Source organism: Odocoileus virginianus, chromosome 4, assembly GCF_023699985.2.
Source record: "Odocoileus virginianus isolate 20LAN1187 ecotype Illinois chromosome 4, Ovbor_1.2, whole genome shotgun sequence".
Taxonomy (NCBI): Eukaryota; Metazoa; Chordata; class Mammalia; order Artiodactyla; family Cervidae; genus Odocoileus; species Odocoileus virginianus.
In genome coordinates this window covers 5,940,642-5,963,886 of record NC_069677.1, presented here as the reverse complement: position 1 = coordinate 5,963,886, position 23,245 = coordinate 5,940,642, and positions in this window count along the sequence as shown.

The window sequence follows — 23,245 nt, the reverse complement described above, 5'->3', positions numbered from 1 at the left end:
GTGTGTATCTATTTCTGGGCCCTCTGTTTGGTTCCACTGACCTTTGTGCTAATTATTTTTCCAAACCATATTTTCCACATATAGTTTTATGGTAAGTCTTGATATAAAATAGTATGACACATCCTACTTTGTTGTCCTTTGTCCAAAATGTTTTGACTATTCTATTTCTTTTGCATTTCGGTGTGCATTTTAGGATCAGCTAGTTGGTATCTATTTTATCAAATTGGAAAGAATTGATAACTAATCAATATTTAGTTTGACAACCCAGGAGCACAATTTATCTCTTCATTTAGTTAAGTTTCCTTTGATTTTTTTTCCTTCAGTGTTTTGTAAGTTTTCATCTATATGAATTTGATAGAATAAAACTGAAGTATTTCAATTTTGGTGGTATTTTAAGTGGCACTTTAAAATTTAAGATTCTGAATATTCATTACTAGTATATAGAAATATAGTGGATTTTGGCATATTGACCTTGTATCCTGTACCCTTGATAAATTCATGTAGGGTTAATTTCATTCAGGGTTTATTTGTAAGTTCTTTGGGATTTCGTTGGTGGATAGGTACAGTTTAATTTTTTCCTTTCCAATCCATATGCTTTTTGTTTTCCCCACTATATTATGTTGGCTAGGATTTACATTTTGGATAGGAGTACTGAGAAAGGACAACTTTTCTTTGTCCTCAGGCTTATGGGAAAAGCCCTAAGTTTTTCACCATTGCATATGATATCAGTGACAGGTTTTATGTAGACATCTTTTTATCATTCATCAATTATTGCACTTTCATCATGAATGAACATTGAATTTTGTCACATTCTATTTCTCCTTCTGTTACAATGACAATGTGACTACTCTGCTTTAGTCAGCTAATAAAGTAGACTTGCTTGATTTTAAAATCTTAAAGTACTGAGAATTGATCATTTTACCTTTCTTAAATGTTTGGTAGAATTTGCTAGTAACACCATCTGGGTATGGAGTTTACTTTGTAGTTATCAAATTGTGAAATAAATTTCTTTAATAATACAGTGCTATTGAAGTTATTATTTTCTTCTTAAATGGGCTTTGTTTATCTTACAAGTTGGCCCATTTTAGCTACTTTGTCAAACTTATTGGCGTAGGTTCACTATAATATTTCCTTATTATTCCAAGTAATAATAAGTGCTGAAGAATAATAATGAGTGCTGAAGAACTGACGATATTGAGCTGTGGTATTGGAGAACACTCTTGAGAGTCCTTTGGACTTCAAGATCAAACCAGTCAATCCTAAAGGAAATCAGCCCTGAATATTCATTGGAAACACTGATCCTGAAGCTGAAACTCCACACTTTGACTACCTGATGCAAAGAACTGACCCACTGGAAAAGACCCTGATGCTGGGCAAGATTGAAGGCAGGAGGAGAAGGGGACAATAGAGGATGAGATGATTGGATGGCATCACTGATTCGATGGACATGAGTTTGAGCAAGCTCTGGGAATTGGTGATGGACAGGGAAGCCTGGAGTACTGAAGCCCATGTGGTAGCAAAGAGTCGGACTCGACTGAGTGACTGAATTGAATTGTTATTCCAAGTATTGCTTTGTCTGGATTGTAATGACCTTTCACTGACATACTCCCAACTCTTGCAGGTCACCTTTTTTGCTCCTCCATACCCCTCTGTCAGTGGCTGAAGTACCTTTTCCAGTTCTGAACCACAGAGGAGACTTCCCCAGAATGTTCTCAATGTTTTCTGTGAATATATGTTGCATATATATAATATATATATATAATATATAATATATATATATATATTCAGATTTAAATTGAAGAAAGTAGGGAAAACCATTAGACCATTCAAGTATGACCTAAATCAAATCCCTTATGACTATACAGTGGAAGTGAGAAATAGATTTAAGGGACTAGATCTGATAGAGTGCCTGATGAACTATGGACCGAGGTTCATGAGATTGTACAGGAGACAGGGAGCAAGACCATCCCCAAGAAAAAGAAGTGCAAAAAAGCAAAATGGCTGTCTGAGGAGGCCTTACAAATAGCTGTGAAGAGAAGAGAAGCAAAGAGCAAAGGAGAAAAGGAAAGATACACCCATTTGAATGCAGAGTTCCAAAGAATAGCAAGGAGAGATAAGAAAGCTTTCCTCAGTGATCAGTGCAAAGAAATAGAGGAAAACAATAGAATGCAAAAGACTAGAGATCTCTCCAAGAAAATTAGAGATGCCAAGGGAATATTTCATGTGAAGATGGTCTCAATAAAGGACAGAAATGGTAGGGACCTAACAGAAACAGAAGATATTAATACGAGGTGGCAAGAATACACAGAAGAACTATACAAAAAACCTCATGACTCAGATAATCATGATAGTGTGATTACTCATCTGGAACCAGACATCCTGGAATGTGAAGTCAAGTGGGCCTTAGAAAGCATCACTACAAACAAAGCTAGTGGAGGTGATGGAATTCCAATTGATTTCTTTCAAATCCTAAAAGATGATGATGTGAAAGTGCTGCACTCAATATGACAGCAAATTTGGGAAACTCAGCAGTGGCCACAGGACTGAAAAAGTTCAGTTTTCATTTCAATCCTTAAGAATGGCAATGCCAAAGAATGCTCAAACCACCACACGATTGTACTCATCTCACATGCTAATAAAGTAATGCTCAGAATTCTCCAAGCCATGCTTCAACAGTATGTGAACCATGAACCTCCAGATGTTCAAGCTGGATTTAGAAAAGTCAGAGGAACCAGAGATCAAATTGCCAACATCTGCTGGATCATCAAAAATGCAAGAGAGCTCAAGAAAAACATCTATTTCTGCTTTATTGACTATCCCAAAGACTTGACTGTGTGGATCATAATAAACTGTGGGAAATTCTGAAGGAGATGGGAATACCAGACCATCTGACCTGCCTCTTGAGAAATCTGTATGCAGGTCAGGAAGCAACAGTTAGAACTGGACATGGAACAACAGACTGGTTCCAAATAGGAAAAGGAGTATGTCAAGGCTGTATATTGTCACCCTGCTTATTTAACTTATGCAGAGTACATCATGAGAAATGCTGTGTTGGATGAAGAACAAACTGGAATCAAGATTGCTGGGAGAAATATCAATAACTTCAGATATGCAGAAGACACCACCCTTATGGCAGAACGTGAACTAAAGAGCCTCTTGATGAAAGTGAAAGAGGACACTGAAGAACTTGGCTTAAAACTCAACATTCAGAAAATGAAGATCATGGCATCCTGTCCCATCACTTCATGGCAAATGGAGAAACAGTGGAAACAGTGTCAGACTATTTTTTGGGACTCCAACATCACTGCAGATAGTGCCTGCAGCCATGAAATTAAAAGATGCTTACTCCTTGGGAGAAAAGTTATGAGCAACCTAGACAGCATATTAAAAAGCAGAGACGTTACCTTGCCAACAAAGGTCCATGTAGTCGAGGCTGTGGTTTTCCAGTGGTCACATATGAATGTGAGAGTTAGATTATAAAGAAAGTTGAGCACCAAACAATTGATGCTTTTGAACTGTGGTGTTGGAGAAGACTCTTGAGAGTCCCTTGGACTGCAAGGAGATCCAACCAGTCCATCCTAAAGGAGATCAGTCCTGAATATTCATTGGAAGGACTGATGTTGAAGCTGAAACTCCAATACTTTGGCCACCTGATGGGAAGAGCTGACTCATTTGAAAAGACCCTGATGCTGGGAAAGAGAGAAGGCAGGAGGAGAAGGGGACAACAGAGGATGAGATAGTTTTATGTCATCACTGACTCAATGGACATGAGTTTGAGTAAACTCTGGGAGTTGGTGATAGACAGGGACGCCTGGCGTGCTGCAGTCCATGGGGTGACAAAGAGTTGTACATGACTGAGTGACTGAACTGAATGTTCCATATATTTCTATATAATTTGTTGGGTGACTACATGTCAATATCTTAGAATTGGTATATGATAGTCTCTATTGTTACTGTTTAGTGGATAAGTCATGTCCAATTCTTTCGTGACCCTGTGGACTGTTGCCTACCAGGCTCCTCTGTCCATGGAATTTCCCTGGTGAGAAGAGTGGAGTGTGTTGCCATTTCCTTCTCCAGGGGTCTTTCTGATCGAGAGATCAAATGTGTGTCTCCTGCACTGGTACATGGGTTCTTTACCACAGAGCCACCCACACATTCTTTAGGATCATGATTTTTTTTTCAGAGTCAGACAAAAAAAATCTAGAAACTAAAGAATGAGTGATCCTTGTGTGAAATGAGAAATCTCTGTGATTCCTGTAGAACTGTGGAATTCATATTTCATAATATTTAGTATGATTATATTTTGCCATCTTGCTTTGAAATAACTTTTATATGTTTTCTAACACTGATGACATTTTTCAATTTTCTTCCTATTTTCAGTTGTTTGTTGTTCAGAATTCCTCAAAAGTACCTGTATTCTATTTTATCTTTTATGTATTCCAGGTGTATATATTTCATTTGGCTAGCTTTCATCTTTTATTTGTGTAAAATACATTGATACATTTTAATTTTTTTTAGAAAATAAGGTATTTGATCTGAATTAAATTTGTGTTAAATCATTTCTAGCAATATAGTTAAATGCAGCATAATGATAAGAATTTTTAATTTTAGTGTATGTATTTTCTTCCTATAACACCTGAGAATATATATAAAGCAAAAGACCTTTCTGCAATAGAATGGGAATCAGTAGGGGATAGGATTCCATTTTTGTAAGAAAAGGAAGAAGAATTCTATCCCTGTGTATTTTCACTTAATGTTTCCTAATCAGGAGATTGGTTGATTGATACCTGTCTTTAGACAAGGTCTTTAGACCTTCAGATAAGGTCTCAGTGGGCTTATAATAGGATTGGACCCTGATCATTTATTCCACATGTGAAATTAAAGTTTATTTTTCTGTTTTCTCACATGACAAAAGACAAAGAAAAATAAGAGTAAATATAATAGTCTGGAATCAGAAGGGAGTTAGTACTTTGATTCATTTTAGGAGTATGAACTTGAGAGATTCACAGAGATTCACAGAGGGTCTGAAAGATAGCCTTACATTTTTCTAAATTATATGTTCATATTTTTTCACATTGACATATGTGATAATGTGTCAGTGTAGTTTTACAATGAGAGAAAACAGGTGGGAACAAGATAGTCGAGCAAAGACCTTCTTTACTCTTCAGGGTTATTTAAACAAGTAACATTTTTCCTGTGTATATAAATAAAGATATTGACTTTAGTTGCATGAGACCATAAAAATTATAACACAACACTTCTTGGTATAATAATACTATTAAAATATAATACTATTTTAAAGTACTATAATGGCTAAATTCCTGTTAATTTCTAATTTTGTGGCAAAATTTTCTTTACAACCTCAAAAGTTTGGTGCAGACTGTAGAATCAGAAATTTTCATGACTGATCTTGAGAAGATACAACAACTAAATCAACACAAACTACAACTTTATTTTTATATATAAACCAAATTGTACTTTTATGTACAAAAATTTTGTAAGACTCACTTTTAACATTTGGAAGACTATACTTGCCACAAGTTATTTTGAAGTGATAAAAGGGTTTTGCAAATGCTGTCAAATGAAATATGCATTTCCAAATGCTGCTAGGATGACCAAATGTATTTTTGTGTGTAAGATGTGTCTTGTAGTCACTTAAAATTGTTAATTGTCTTGGACATGATCTTAATGATACAAGTCAAATGGTAATTCTTCTTGAACTTGGCTTTTGGAAAAATTCAGCTGCTGTTACATTGCTTCAGTACAGAAAGCACCAGCTATTATAGCTTACCCACTCATCATATTATACATTAAACAAGCACAAAAGCACTCTTGGTGGTATAATGCATGTCTAAAATGAGTTTTAAGATCATGAAAAATTTGGATATGTGCACCAGTCAGGCCTTGACGCAGTAAGAGAAAATGTTCAAGTATTTTAAGCATTTGTTGTTGTTTAGTCGCTCAGTTGTGTCTGACTCTTTGTGACCCTATGGACTGCAGCCCATCAGGCTCCTCTGTCTATGAGTTTTCCCAGGCAAGAATACTGAAGTGGGTTGCATTTTCTTCTCCAGCAGATCTTCCTGACCCAGGAATTAAACCCACTTCTCCTGCATTGGCAGGTGGGTACTTTACCACTGGGCCACCTGGGAAGCCCAAGCATAAAGCTTTTTAAGCACAAATGTATTTAATACAAGTAGTTACATATCCATAAAAATTAAGTAAATATGAGCTAGATCTACTGTGCCTACAGAAATGATTTCTAGAATGCTACATAACCTACTTGCCATAAGAGTGATTCCCTTTGAGACTGCAAGTGAATTTTTTTTAGTTTTAAAAACCCTCACCTATAGTTATGATCCCAGGATTTGGAAGCCACTGCTGCAACTTGCTCTCAACACTAACAAACCGGCTGGGCATAGAGAGATGACAGTAGAACTTTATTTGGTAGGTAAAACCAGCCAAAACTGCCAGGAAGATGGGTTAAATTTTATCTCTTCCCCCACCCCCCAACAAAATAAGTTGAAGGCCTAACCCCTAGGACATAAAACTGTGAGCTTAATTATAAATAGTCTTTACAGATACAGTGAAATTAAGATGAGGTCATTAGGGTAGACCCTAATCTAACAAAACTATTGTCTTTATCAAAAAAGAATATTTAGACACATACATACACAGATATACATAGAAGGAAGACAATGGTAGAAACACAGAGACAAAGCCATGTGAATGTGGAGACAGAGATTGGAATAATGCTGCCACATCCAAGGGATACGTAGAATGACAGGCACCACTGGTTGCTAGGAAGAATCAAGAGAGGATTCTTCCCTATAGATTTTGGAAGGAGCTGGTCTCGCTGACACCTTGACTTTTGGACTGTGATACAATACATTTTTGTTACTTGAACACGTTCAGTTTTTGGTACTGCTATGGCAACCCTAGGAAACCAATTGCCTTTGCCCATCTTCTGCTTTCAGATATTGAAATGGCATTTGATTTATGGAACTTTATTTGCTCCACAATCTTCACTGCAAGGGTGTCTCTAAAATGGAATGTTTAGCATTCCATCCTTGGCAGTATATTCAGACATTCTAGAACAAGGCTAGAAAAGAAGATGATCTAATCCACACTGTCCACCTTGGCCCATTCCCCCCCCCCCCCAGATTATTGGCAGAGGAAGATATGAAGCAGTCAAACATTTTTTCCATCACTTAATTTTGCTTGTTGTAACAGAGTTAGGATATCATCGATAGAAGTGGTACAAGAAGGAATCAGGGACAAAAGTGTGGGAAACATAAATTTTGATTGTACTTTCCAAAACTCTTATTTTGTAAATATAAGCACTGAATTTACAATAAAAACTCAGACATATTTTCAGCCTTAATAGAGCTCATAGATGAATTATCTGTGAATTCAATCTAGGAAATGTGTTTCAGTAGAACTTGTGGCGGAGAGAAATTTTTTTAAAAATTTTATTATTTTTTTCTACTTTCTCTTGGTTTTTTTATTATTATTTTTTTCATTTATTTTTATTAGTTGCAGGCTAATTACTTTACAATATTGTAGTGGTTTTTTCAATACATTGACATGAATCGGCCATGGATTTACATGTGTTCCCCATCCCGATCCCCTCTCCTGCCTCCCTCCCCATCCCATCCCTCTGGGTCTTCCCAGTGCACCAGCCCTGAGCACTTGTCTCATGCATCCATCCTGGGCTGGTGATCTGTTTCACCCTTGATAGTATACTTGTTTCAATGCTATTCTCTGAGAACATCCCACCCTTGCCTTCTCCCACAGAAATTTCTTAATGAACAAAAAGAGAGAGAGAAATGTGGGTTATCTAATTTCAGAAATATGAAATCTAGGGAATCCATGCTATTTATTTGCCACTTATGGAAACGGTGACAAGGAAGAAAGTCTGGCCAGATCTGCAGAAGCAAAATTAGAACAGCAGGCTCAAGAGGGCACTTAGTGAACCATGACTGTAACGAGAAACACCAGACAGTGAACAGGTGAGAGAAGCAATAAATAAATGGTAATATCCACATAGTCATTAAAAATTGAGCAATGAATAAACAGATAAAGGTAAGACCCTTATGGAGTGGAAAATACAGGGGCCTGGGCTGATAGGGGTTAGCGTGAATTGGTGTGTGTGTAGGGCATGGTAGGTGTCCCGGGGAATAGAGAGGTGCTGTGAGAGAAAGGAGTAAGACAGCCAGTGCTAGAGTTATTTATGTATTCTCCTCTTCCAGTCCCTTAAGATGAACAAAGCCTGTCTTCCAAACCTGTGATGACCCAGACCTCCGGTACAGAAGTTCTCTGGAGTAAATTCAATAGTTACAGAAGCCCTGACTTTATGAAGTGCTGATAAGAACTGGTGAGGACAAAGTAGTTAAGAGCAGCCACTTTCCCATCCCTCCAGCTCCAAAATCCAAGGCCTATTAAATTACAATCTAGGAAATCTCTCCCCTGGTATTACTTGTGTTTAGGGAGAAAAGATGAAGCCTTTATTTGAGAAGTTGTTCTGTAGTGAGAGGTTGTAGTTCTGTAGTGAGAGAGTTGTGATTTTCTGGTGATTTGATTGTCTACCAGAAGACTCAACCATTCTCTGCATCACCACCTCTGGAGTTTTGGAAATAAATATGCATTGTCAGAATTATTGATATTTATGAGGAAGGGAAGCTTAGGACTAAAATAACAAGACATTTAAGGACTTTTAAAAACAAAAACCAACACATTGGAATATGCAGTTTGACAGAATTAGAAATATTAGAACAGATGCACCAAAAATTTAAAATTACACTAATAAAGTTCAACAATAAGAAAGGCAACATTTTGACCACTTAGAAAAGAAAAAGAAAATAAAATGGTAGAAACATTAATTATGAAAAATCATGATTGAAATAAATATTCTAATTAACACTTTTTCAACTTTTTGTACAACTTTCAAAGATCATCGTAAAAGTTCTATGGAAAAGAATCACCTGGTACTTCTATGATGTGTCTGCAAGAGACACTTGTCATATCTAATACTCTCAAGTTGTAATTAGCATAGTGTGGTATTAGTGCAAGAATATGTAAACTGACCAATGAAAGAAAATACAAAGAAACAGAATCACAAATGTATGGAGTTTGACATATGACAGAGGTAGCAGATGAGATAAGTGTGGGAAAAAGAGAGTGGTCTTTAACTGGAAGTAGGAAAAGGGTTATACACGAAAAGAGAAAATTGTACACTGACTTCAATAATCAACTGCAATTGGACTAGCCACTTAAACATAAAGCATGACTTTATAAAACAAATAGAAAAGATTTAATTAAAAAGAAACATGTATTGGCTATAAAATAAAAGATTAGTAAATTTGAATGTATAAAATTGAAGTCAAGTCCCTTCACTGTTCTGCTTCTGCCCTACTTCTCTGGCCTCATTTTCTTCCTCTGTTTCTCACATTGCAGCGTTCTCTCTTTGCATTATTTCATTATGCTTCTCTCCAGAGGCTAGTTTCTACATTTTCCAACCCAGAAAATTCCCAGTGCACTCAGAAAACTAATGTGTGTTTAGATGCATAATCTACTTTTGATGTCAGTAGTAAATATTTTGCTACTGCAACTATCACAGTATATTTCTAAAAATATAGAAAATTAGAGTTTATTTCTAATAGCATAGGAAATTAGTATATAGGATGCAATATTATAAGCATCATCTTTTAAGAAGAAAGGAAGGTAAGCAATAAAAACACTGAAGTTCTATAGTAAAAGCCAGTGAAGAAGAGCCATAGTGTTATCTATGATACTCTAAATTGCATAGAATCTCATCAATAAATAATAGTAATAATAGTTAAGGATTATAAAGTTGGAATAATAAAATGTGGTTATATATAATAATATAAAGTGGTCTTCACTTGGGAATGTGAAGACCATTCAGTTGAGGATGATTTCTGAATTCAAACACCGAACTTCAAATTTCTAAAGTCAGTTTTCCCAGGAGTCATCCAACCGTACATTTTTGTCAAACATTTTTTACCAAATGGTCTGAAAAAAATCAACTGTCTTCAGAAGCAAACTGTATCTCTTCTAACAAGGACACAAAAAGATTTTATTAATAATGCAAGAAAAATGTGCCAAACTAACCCATGCTGATAAAATATCTTGAATTGTAGGTTTAGATGCCACCCTATACATTCCAATATCATTGTGCTACATTTGATTAGATTTAAAAAGCAAGAAAAAAAAATAATAGGCAATACTATAAGGGCTTGAAATTGAAAACTTGTTTTCAAATATTGGAGATTCAGAACATCACTGGGTGTTTCGACCAGACATGTAATATCTAGGAGAAATCATTCCTGAGGATTCAAAAACAATGACATGAGGATGTAGTAATCTCTTTATATATAAATATTTTTTAAAAATAAAGTTTCCAGAAATTGTTCTTAGGGGCATACAGCAGATGAAGAAACATTCACTAAAGGAGATCTGCTCTACCTGGGTAGGAAGAATGAGAGACTACGGCGTTTGAGCCGTGGTCTAGTCCCTTATCTTTTACGCAAGCTCTGTTTTTTTTAATTTTTTTTTCAATTTTTTTTCATTTATTTTTATTAGTTGGAGGCTAATTACTTCACAACAGTGCAGTGGGTTTTGTCATCCATTGACATGAATCAGCCATGGAGCAACCTAGATGCCCATCAGCAAGCTCTGTTTTATGGGGACTCTGCTTGGGGTGCTCGGCTCTCAGCGGGTGCAGTCAAGAGTACAGGGCTCTCATCCTCCCCAAACCCACGTTGCAGAAGTTCTGTTCTTCCTGAGTGTTGTTAGAAGACTGAGGTCCCTTAAGTCACTCAGCATTTTTGTGTCTGAAGGGAAACCTTACTCCAGGAAGAGCAAGCTGAGTATACTTGGAAGCTGATCATCCCTGAACCAACTTACAGTTTCCACACCAGGAGAGACAATCTGAAAAGACAGGAGGCTACCACCTTCCCCAGTGCCCTTTGTAGAGCAGAGATGTCACTCTGAGATAAGGGAACTGCTTACTGTTCCTGTCCCCAATTCTTGTGTAGTTGCAAAGAAGTGCTGCCTGGGAGAGAGGCAGCATATAGGATGAAGATGTGAGGAGGCTAACTTATTTGGATAAGAGCATGAAACATTCCATGACTGTGTTACTGTGAACAGTGGAAGCCTTAGTGAAGATTAGTCAGGAAGATTCTCCATAGCTCCATGTTACTAGCAGAGACTAGCAGAATGGCAGAGCAGTCAGCTAGAAGTTTAACAGAGAGAACAAAGAGAGAGACATCCAAAAAGAACCTACTAGAGTTAGGGTCAGCCCTGAGCACTGAGAATTCTGAGAGCATTCATTAATCTATAAACATTCAGGAATAATCAGACTAAAATGTGGGACAGGCTTGACTGGAAAGGAAGAAGTAAATTGTACTTGCTGGTAATATAATCTTATATGAAGAAAATCCTAGGAAATCTGCTAACATTTTCAGAACAACTAAATACATTCAGTAAGGTTTCAGGGCACAGGATGAATATATAAAAATTGGTTACATTTTGATAAACTAGTAATGAAAAATTTGAAAATGAAATTAAGAATACAATTTCACTTACAATGGCACCCAAAACATAATACATAAAAGCACTCTCAGCACTGAATAAGAAAAAGACAAAGGACTCAATTTAAAAATGAGTATAAATTTTTAACAGATACTTCTTTGAAAAAGATAAATGGTTGGTTCATAAACACATGTAAAGATATTAATTAATCATCATTAATTATACATCATTAATCTTTAGGGAAATGCAAATCTAAGCTGCAGTGAGATACTACGTCACACTCACTAGGCTGCCTATTCTCAAAAAGATGATAACAAGTGTTGGTGAGATCTGTTTCACCCTAGATAATATATATGTTTCGATGCTGTTCTCTTGAAACATCCCACCCTCACCTTCTCCCAGAGTCCACAAGCCTGTTCTATACATCTGAGTCTCTTTTTCTGTTTTGCATATAGGGTTATCATTACCATCTTTCTAAATTCCATATGTATGTGTTAGTATACTGTAATGGTCTTTATCTTTCTGGCTTACTTCGCTCTGTATAATGGGTTCCAGTTTCATCCATCTCATTAGAACTGATTCAAATGAATTCTTTTTAATGGCTGAGTAATATTCCATGGTGTATATGTACCACAGCCAATTCATTTCAATGTATGACAAAAACCACTGCAATGATGTAAAGTAATTAGCCTACAACTAATAAAAATAAATGGAAAATAAATAAATAAATAAAGTAAAAAAAATAAATTAATTAAAAAAAAAGTGTTGGTGAGAATATAGAGGAATTGGAAGTTTATACATTGCTGGTAGAAAAGTGAAATCATGTAGCCACTTTGGAAAATCCTCAAAATATTAAACATAGAGTTGTGTGTGTGTGTGTGTGTGTTAGTGATTCAGCTGTGTTCAACTCTTTGCAACCCCATGGGCTGTAACTCTCCAGGCTTCTCTGTCCATGGAATTCTCCAGGTAAGAATTCTGGAGTGGGTCACTATTTCCTTCCCCAGGGGATCTTCCTAACCCAGGGATCAAATCCAGGTCTCATTGCGGGCAGATTCTTTACTGTCTCAGCCACCAGGGAAGCCCAGAATTATCATGTGCTGTGCTGTGCTTAGTCACTTAGTCTAGTTCAATTCTTTGCAACCCCATGACTGCAGCCTGACAGCCAACAGGGAAGCCCAAGAATATTGGAGTGGGTAGCCTATTCATTCTCCAGGGGATCTTCCTGACTTAGGAATTGAACCAAGGGTTACTACATTGAAGGTGGATTCTTTACTAGATGAGCTACCAGTGAAGTACCCTCTCCCCAGAGTTACCTTATGTCCTAGCAATTATACTAAGTATGTAACCATGAGGAATAAAAACATGCTCACACACAAACAAGTTCATAGCAACGTTATCTATCAGTTCAGTACAATTCAGTCACTCAGTTATGTCCAACTCTTTGTGACCCCATGGACTGCAGCATGCCAGCCTTCCCTCTCCATCACCAACTCCTGGAGCTTGCTCATCTTCCTGTCCATTCAGCCATCCAACCATCTCATCTTCTGTCATTCCTTCTTCTGCCTTCAATCTTGACCAGCATCAGGGTCTTTCCCAATGAATCAATTCTTTGCATCAGGTAGCCAAAGTATTGGCATTTCAGCTTCAGCATCAGTCCTTCCAATGAATATTCAGGACTGATTTCCTTTAGGATGACTGGTTCAATCTCCTTGCAGTCCAAGGGACTCTCAAGAGTCTTCTTCAACACCACAGTTCAAAAGCATCAATTCTTCAGTGCTCAGCTTTTTATATAGTCCAACTCTCACATCCATACTTGACTACTGGAAAGAATATAGCTTTGACTAGATGGACCTTTGTCGGCAAAGTAATGTCTCAGCTTTTTAGTATGCTGTCTAGGATGGCCATAGCTTTTCTTTCAAGGAACAAGCATCTTTTAATTTCATGGCTGCAATCACCACCTGCAGTGATTTTGGAGCCCAAGAAACTAGTGTGTTCCTGTTTCCATTGTTATCTATAATAACTGTGAATTGGAAACAGCCTAAATGTAGGTCAACTGATGAACAGATAAAATGTGATACAAAGGAATATTGCTCAGCAATAAAAAGCAATGAAGTCCTGATACGTGTTACAACTTAAATGAATATTGAAAACATTATGCCAAGTGGAAGAAGTCAGTCCAGAAAAATGGTATATTGTATAATTCAATTTATATGAAATAATCAGAAAAAGCAAATCTGTAGACATAAAAAGTAAAATAGTGGTTTCCTGGATCTGAGATGGGGATTGGGGAATGATAGCTAATATGAATGGGTTTTTTTTTTTTTGAGAGATAATGAAAATAAAAATGTTAACATTGTAGTGATGATTGCCCAACTTTGAATGTTCATTGAGTTGTATACTTTAAATGGGTGAATCTTATGGCCTCTGAATAAAGATGCTAAAAGAAAGAAAGAAAAAGAAAAAGTCTGGGCTTTACTATGGTGGTTGTGAGGTGTTTAGTTAACTGAGAAGTTAGGCAGAACACAATCCACACAAGATGACTCTCACTTCCAATACCAAGTATAAATTCCGGGGATCCCCAAACACCTTCAGGTCCAGTAATTCGCCAGACAGGGAGGATACACAGAATTCACTGACAGCTGTTATATTTGTGGTTACAGTCTGCTACAGAAAAAGGATACAGGTTAAAATTTGTGAAGGGAAGAAGCACAGGGGTGGAGTCTGGGAGAAGCACTTCAGTGCTGGTCTACAAACATGGCCTATCGCCAACCATGAAGTTTGTCTGAAGTAGGGAGTTTTATTGGTCCTCTTTTACATACCACAATCTGATTGACTTATTTACCATGTCCTGAGTGTAACTCCATCTTAAGTCACATTTTTATTCTATCTATACTGGCCCAAGGTCTCCAGGAAGACTCCTGTCAGAGATGACGTTTTAGAGATTACCTCACAGAGGAAGAGGACAAATGCCAAACTTCTTTTGGGGCACATAAATTCAGTTCAGTTCAGTCACTCAGTCATGTCCAACTCTTTGTGACCCCATGGACTGCAGCACAGCAGGCCTCCCTGATAATCACCAATTCTCAGAGCTTGCACAAACTCATGTCCATCGAGTCGGTGATACCATCCAACCATCTCAATTTCTGTCATCCCCTTCTCCTCCTGCCTTCAATCTTTCCCAGCATCAGGGTCTTTTCCAATGAGTCAGTTCTTTATGGGACACATAAAGGACCCTCTAATATACGGGGGCCCATTTTGCATCACATTGGCAAGAATTAAATCCCTTGGAATCTCTGCTCTCCTGTCTCATCTGTCTCAGATTCCTTGCTTTCTGCACTCAGTGAATGAAATTGCTCCCTTCGTAGAGATGTGCTCATAAAACAAAGATAAAGTGGAGCTTGTAATGGTGGGTAATCCTGGTGCTGCTCATAGCCAACACAGAGGGATCAGATTGAGACTCTTGTGATTGTCCAGGTTTATTTGATTTATATCTTCTTTGGAATTAGCTACCATTGCAAGAAAACAGGCATTAGTGTTTTGGTTTTTTTTTCCATTTATTTATATTAGCTGGAGGCTACTTACTTTACAATATTGTAGTGGTTTTTGCCATACATTGACATGAATCAGCCATGGATTTACATGTGTTCCCCATCCTGAACCCCCCTCCCACCTCCTTCCCTATCCCATCTCTCTGGGTCATCCTAGTGCCCCAGCCCCGAGCACTTGTCTCATACATCAAACCTGGACTGGTGATCTGTTTCACACTTGATAATATACATGTTTCAGTGCTATTCTTTCAGGTCATCCCACCCTTGCCTTCTCCCACAGAGTCCAAAAGTCTGTTCTATACATCTGTGTCTCTTTTTCTGTCTTGCATATAGGGTTATCATTACCATCTTTCTAAATCCCTTATATATGCATTAGTGTACTGTATTGGTGTTTTTCTTTCTGGCTTACTTCACACTGTATTATGGGCTCCAGTTTCATCCACCTCATTAGAACTGATTCAAATGTATTCCTTTTAATGGCTGAGTAATATTACATTTTGTATATGTACCATAGCTAGGGTTATCATTACCATCTTTTTAAATTCCATATATATGTGTTATTATACTATATTGGTCTTTGTCTTTCTGGCTTACTTCACTCTGTATAATGGGCTCCAGCTTCATCCATCTCATTAGAACTGATTCAAATGAATTCTTTTTAATGGCAGAGTAATATTCCATGGTGTATATGTACCACAGCTTCCTTATCCATTCGTCTGCTGATGGGCATCTAGGTTGCTTCCATGTCCGGGCTATTGTAAACAGTGCTGCGATGAACACTGGGGTACACGTGTCTCTTTCAGTTCTGGTTTCCTTGGTGTGTATGCCCAGGAGTGGGATTGCTGGGTCATATGGCAATTGTATTTCCAGTTTTTTAAGGAATTAGTGTTTTAGACTATCATGAAAACATTCTGAAGAGTAATATTAACACATTTTTTAAGAATAAAAAATTATATTAATAATTTATTTTAGAAGATATTAAATTTATTTAGGAAGATGCCAAATCCCACTTTTATACCACTGATGTCTTCCTTTTTTTTTTTTTTTTTTTGACTTGGGCTTTATCATTTTCATATCACACTATTCTAACTCTCCAGTTCTGATCCCATGGAGACATTCCATTGTACTCAGAGCCCCTCTAACTCTGAGGTATACAGATAACAAAGAGAAAGCCTACAACATACTGGAACAGAACTTTTATTCTTTGCTCTGTGGTTACTGTCTTTCTTTGACTCCCTCTCCTCTGGCTGCAACCTTGTTTCTCATGAGTCATTGTGGACTTCAGCTTCATGGAAGCTATTTCTGATCCACCTGGTCCAGCACCTTCTACTCCTCACCCCCACCTTTCCCACAGAGGTGCATGGGAGCTGGTTGGGGCAGGTGTCTTTATGGTTCCACTCCACAGTTATTCATAATGCTGGAAAGAACTTGAGAGAGCTGTTTTATTCCCACAGAAATGAAGTGACTTGCTCTAGGTCACACTGTTCTGGAACTCAGAGACTTGGCCCTAAGACCAGTTGTTTTTCTGCAAAGGGAATGTCTTCAGTTTTCAAATCAAAGCATCAGATGAAGCAAACACTGCTGAGAGATGCCTCAGAGACTGGTAATAATTAGACAAATTCTCATATGACAAAAATATTCAGTGTACATTTTTTTTATTCTAAAATTCTTATGAAAAACAGTGCTTTCTGTAAGTTCTTGACATTGTATTGGAGGAGACTGATTTGAGAAAATGAAATAATTTCCTCTTACTATATTATATATATCAACATTTTCTTCTATCCTCAAAATTTTGCCTACTTCTTATAAAGTTATGGGATTGAGAACATATTTCTTAGCATTTAGCAGCTTATGGTTTAATTTACTATATTTTAAGGCATTCTCCTAGTAAATTTGTAATGGTCTGAGTAAACTATACTTTAAAATTTAATATAGAAAACATGAACATTTTATGAACAAACCAATTATTATGCTTCTAAATTAACAAAATTGCTTTAGATATACAAAGAGACACTAAAAAGCAAGCACTGCATTTGTTTCTATCTTCCTTGAAATATCTTTAACTATAATAACAAAACAAATGGAAAGAATTTTGGTCACTCCAAGATCTTTGTAATTTAAATCTCTACTCCTGTGGGATTCTAGTTCCTATCTCAGACATTTGAAAACAAATAAACACATGCTTTTTCCTATATACAAAAGAAATGGCATAATGAAGGAAACTAGTATTTAAACTCTTGAAGTATTTCCTACTGCTTTTAGGGTCAAGTCCACATTTAATAATATTTTATAAAACCCAACATCATTTGGCCACTGCCTTCTGTTCTGTCCATCAATCTTTTTGAACTCCTTACTGCAGTCAAACTAGCATGACTTACTTTTCCAAACACAGTGGATTTTGTCTCATAGGCAGGCCTTTGTAGATGCAGTTTCCTCAATCTGGAACACTCCTTCCTACCTTCTTAAATGGTTCAATTTAGATATTATTTCTTTCATGCCATAGGGCCTATTTAATAGTAAAAATATCATCAAATCTGTCAGAATGATGAACAAATAAATGAATGAATGATGAGTGATAGCTTTTGGTGGTGAGAGTAACCCATGTTCTGCTGTATCCTTTCAGTCCTTGCTTCATGAGTAGCAGAGGCCAGGGCTACAGAAGACAATGATGGGAGGATTGTGGGAAGAGGCAGTGAGGGATTGGAAGTTTTGTAACAATGGATAAAGGATAAGGGGAAAAGACCAACATTTCTGGAAGATGGCATACAGGCCAGGACATGCTGAACCTTTGCAATACCCTTAATGTCCTTACAGTTCTTATAATATTCAGTTCAGTTCAGTTCAGTCACTCAGTCATGTCCGACTTTGCGACCCCATGAATCGCAGCACACCAGGCCTCCCTGTCCATCACCAACTCCCAGAATCCACCCAAACCCATGTCCATTGAGCCAGTGATGCCATCCAACCATCTCATCCTCTGTCTCCCCTTCTCCTCCTGCCCTCAATCTTTCCCAGCATCAGGGTCTTTTCAAATGAGTCAGCTCTTCTCATCAGGTGGCCAAAGTACTGGAGTTTCAGCTTTAACAGTCCTACCAATGAACACCCAGGACTGATCTCCTTTAGGATGGACTGGTTGGATCTCCTTGCAGTCCAAGGGACTCTTAAGAGTCTTCTCCAACACCACATATGACTATATACCAACAGCTCTGATATTTTTCTTGGTACATTTTGCTTTCACTCCTCTTTATATCTTGGAAGAACTTAAATACTTTGGGCAACACTAGCCTAAGCATTAATTTGTCAGGCTCATTTCTGAACCCTTCTTCCTCTCCAACCCTTACTTCAGTGCACTGCTATCTATATTTGAACATGGCTAAGCAGTGTGTTGGGCATCTGTTCACTATCACAGGTCACCTTGTTTTCATCAGTTCATCTCCAGTCTCACTTCTGGAGGATCCCTTGACCTTCAGAAAGAGTATCCCTTGTTTCTAGGCTCTCTCTGTTTGCCACAATCACCAAAAGTGTAGGATGCATATCTGTTTCCACATGTGTAACTTAGTTTTCCTTACATAAGTTTCCATGATCCAGTCAGGTTCTTATATCTCTACTTGTTCTCTAGTGTGATTAGTTCCCTTGTTAAACCATATTTCTGTTAACTTGAAGTATTGCAGGCAGATTCCTTACCAGCTGAGCCATGAGGAAAGCCCAAGAATACTGGAGTGGGTAGACTATCCCTTCTCCAGGGGATCTTTCTGATCCAGGAATTGAACTGGGGTCATTTTCTTGCCTGGGAAATCCCATGGACAGAGGAGCCTGGTAGGCTACAGTCCATGGGGTTGCAAAGAGTCAGATACAACTGAGCAACTTCACTTTCTTTCACTTTCTTCTGCATTGCAGGTAGGTTCTTTACCAACTGAGCTATCAGGAAAACCCAGAACTTGAAGAATAGTCATTAGGGAATGTGAAGTAAAGCGCAGGGTGTTAGTTGGCTACAGTGCTTGGGTGAAGAGTGGTGGAGACTATTGAGGGCCAAGCAGAGTGGATGTCTGGGGGCACCAGTGTGTCTGGGTTCTTTTCATGGTATATAAAACATGTTTGCTCTGTGGACCCATGCTTTCTGGTCAGAGCTCTCTCATGTGCCACCTTTTCATGCAATCTGTTCTGCTTTTTCTAGTTTGAACTCTCTTTTCTGTGATCTCCTGAAAGACTAAAGACTATGCAACTTAATTACAGTTTGCATTTTTGAATTCTTATTAATATGTATTTACCTAGACTCTTCAGCTGGACTGTGTATTTTTAAAATCATGCATCCTTTATGGTTGGGGTCATGTCTCAAATGTATTCTGTCCCTCTAACAATATCTAATACAATTTTAGATAGAAATATAAAATGCCCAAATCTATAAAGTTGGAAAAAGACTTAAATGGGTTAAAATAAACACATGCATATTAAGTACCTATTATAAGCTGAGTACTTCTCTGGAATGCAACAAGAACTCTGCTCTTAAGGAACAGGAAATTGTTTGTGGTAAAAGATTTCAGCACATGAAAAAAAAAAAAAAAAGAAAGATCCAGCACATGGTTTAAAGGTCCAAATATGTGCTATGGCGATTTAGAGAATGAATTCCAAACTGGAAAGAGATGCTATCCAGAGAGACTCACAGAGGAGGCCTTGAGAGGAATGAAAGGAGGCACACTTTATGCTAAGGATATACTTATATGCTGCTTTTTTTTCCAATGAAGTATTTTCAATAGAAATTTAGTTTTAGTGAATAGTACAGGTCACTTAAAGGATTATATTTATAAATATGCCTAGCGATTACTGAGTTAAAAGAGATTTTTTTTATAAGATTTCACAGTATTTCTTATTTCAATAAGTAATATGAGTCTCTAAGATTAGCATAGAAAAAGTGTTTGTTTGATTTTGAAACCATCAATTCCCAAAGTGTCTCCTGAGACTAGTGTTCCCTAGGACACATTTTGGGAAATGCTGAGCTAATTGAAAGACTCTGAGACGTGAACATCTGTGGCATGCTCTGCGGATACTCTCACACCTTGTTATAACCAATTTATGGTAAACATCTGTGTTGATAGTAAGAAGTATTGATGCAGTTACAGGTCGGAACATAGGAAAAGGCCTGGTTTTAATCTTCCTTTCTAGTTTATGAAGAGGCACTAAAGGGATTTGAGGATCAGAGTGAGATCTTCCAAAGAGGAAGATAATTCTGCTTTAAATGTGAAGAATGCATTGCAGAAGCCAAATATCTTTGACAGAAAAACCGATTAGGAGACTATTACAGCAATGCAGATGAAAGATAATGGGGATATGAACTAACACGGGGGCAAGTGGAGTGTGGAAAGGACAGACAGGAGGCATCATAAAAACAGAATAGTCATGAAATGTAGATTGTTCACCCTTGCAAAAACTATTAATTCACTGCACTCATAGATTGAGAAGAATTTTCAATCATCTTGACTACTTCAGCAAATTATCATGTAGAATTCAATACTTATTCCTGTTTTAAAAACAAAGAAAAAAAGCATCCTCATAGTAAATAGGGGATAGAAGCAAACATTCTTAACTTGATAAAGAGAATTTATAAAAAGCCTGTAGCAAGCGGACTATTTTGATTTTGCATTCAGTTCAGTTCAGTTCAGGCACTCAGTCGTGTCTGACTCTTTGCAACCTCATGGATTGCAGCATGCCAGGCTTCCCTGTCCATCGCCAACTCCTGATGCTTGCTCAAACTCACGTCCATCGAATTGGTGATGCCATCCAACCATCTCATCCTCTGTTCCTTTCTTCTCCTGCCTTCAATCTTGCCCAGCATCAGGGTCTTTTCTAATGAGTCAGTTCTTCATTTCAGGTGGCCAAGATATTTACATTAAAGCCATTTTCATTATAATCAGGATTTATTGGAGGTCTTAGCCTTTAAATAAGATAAGAACTAAAAGAAATAAGGAATAAGAAAGATATATTTATTTCTGAGTGGTGTGATTTTGTATATAGAAAATCTCCCAAATATTTAGACAAGAGAGTTAAACATAATAAACATAATTTATACAGGATAGCAAATTGCAGCTTTCTAAATGCCGTTCCAAACTTTGTAGCATGACTTTATTGGATACAAAAGCCTAGAAATGCTAAGAATATATTTACCAGCCTCTCTTTCGGCTCAGTTTCCACATGTGATATGGCTTCCTCAAGCAGACACTCACAGGGGACATTTACAACTAAAAATGAGGCAGAGAACATGCGTCTGTTGTTCTTGCTGGCAGTGATAGTTGGAAGAGCATTTGGTGTTCTAGGGTAGCAGTAATGGTGTCCCAGTGTTTGGACCCTCCCTAGTTTGTAGGTGCTAAGAAGCCTCCATCTTGGGGGCTGAGGAAGTATGGCCCTGGAATCAATAGCTGTGATGAGCTTCTTGACGCCTCCTGGGTTGTGACTGAGCTTCTGTAGCCTTGGAGTCAGCACCTGGACAGTGATTGTTTTCCTTCTCCAACCTTCAGTTTTTGGCAGATATATTTTTGTTCCCTGCAAGTCAGTTCTAAGATTCTATTCTAGGTGTCCCTCTGGAATCTTGGCTGAGAGTTTCTTAGTCTACCCCCTTCTACAATTTTGTAAGCACTTCATTCTCTGTATTAAATCCTTATTTTCGGGGGAGAGGACTAGAGTGATATTTGTTCTCTGTAAGACCTTGACTGATATAGTTCGGTTGCCTGATATAAGATTAATACAATCAGTTGTTATTTCTGTAAAAAAAAAGTTTATAAATAACGTTAAAAATTCCCATTTACAATAGCAACAAAAAAGTTGCATGGCCTTTGCAAAGAAAATTACAATTGCCTACTTAAACACATTATGGAAAACATAAAATATGAAAAAAAATACAGTACTCATGGGTAGGAAGATTCAATATTATCAAAATGTCAGTTCTCTTCAAATTAAAATAAAGATTCAATGAAATTTCTCTCCAAAACCACAACGTTTTTTTTTTTTGTATGTGTAAAATTTGACAATCTTATTAAAGAAAATTGAAATTACAGTAGAGAGCCAAAATAGCTTCAGTCTGTTTATATTGATTTAATTACTGAATGGCAGAGACAACCGTATTGACTTTTTTGAAGTATAGTTGATGAACAATATTGCATTAGCTTCAGGTGTACAATAATGTGATTCAGTATTTTTACAGATACATGGATATTATAAATGGTGTTGCTATGCTGCTGTGAATATTGGGATACATGTATCTTTTTGAATTACTGTTTTCATTTTTTTTTCTGGATGTATATCCAGGAGTGAAATTGCTGCATCATATGGTAGTTCTATTTCTAGTTTTCTGAAGAACTCCCATACTGTCTTCCATAGTGGCTATTCCAATTTACATTCTGACTCACAGTATATAAGTTTTCCCATTTTCTCTAAATCTTTACTGACATTTGTTACTTGTAGAATTTTTGATGATAGCAATTTTGACAGATGTGAAGTGGTATCTTACTTTTCATTTATCTAATAATTAGCAATACTGAGTATCTTTTCACATGCTTTTTAGTCATCTGTATGTCTTCTTTAGAAAAATGTCTATTCTAGTCTTCTGCCCATTTTTTTGATTGGATTATTTGTTTTTTTTGATATTGAGTTATATGAGCTATTTATATATTTTGGATATTAACCTCTTTTAGATCATATCATTTGCAAATATTTCCCCCATTCCATAGTCTGTATTTTAATTTTGTTGATGTTTCCTTTTGTTGTGCAAAAGCTTTAAAGTTTGATTAGGTCCATTTCTATATTTTTGCTTTTATTTCTATTGCCTTAGAAGACAGATCCAAAAAATACTGCTACAATTTATGGTAAAGAGTATTCTGCCTATGTTCTCTTCTAGAACTGTTAAGGTTTCAGTTCTTAAATTTAGATCTTTAAACCATTTTGAGTTTATTTTTGTGTATGGTGTGAAATATTTTATTCTCATTTTACATGTAGCTGTCTGGTTTTCCAAAGGACCATTTATTGAAGAGACTCGCTTTTCTCCATTTTATCTTCTTGCCTACTTCATCATAGATTGATTGACCATAAGTGCAAGTGTTTATTTTGGGACTCTCTGTTCTGTTTCTGACTCTTTGCGATCCTGACTATTGCAGTCCAGC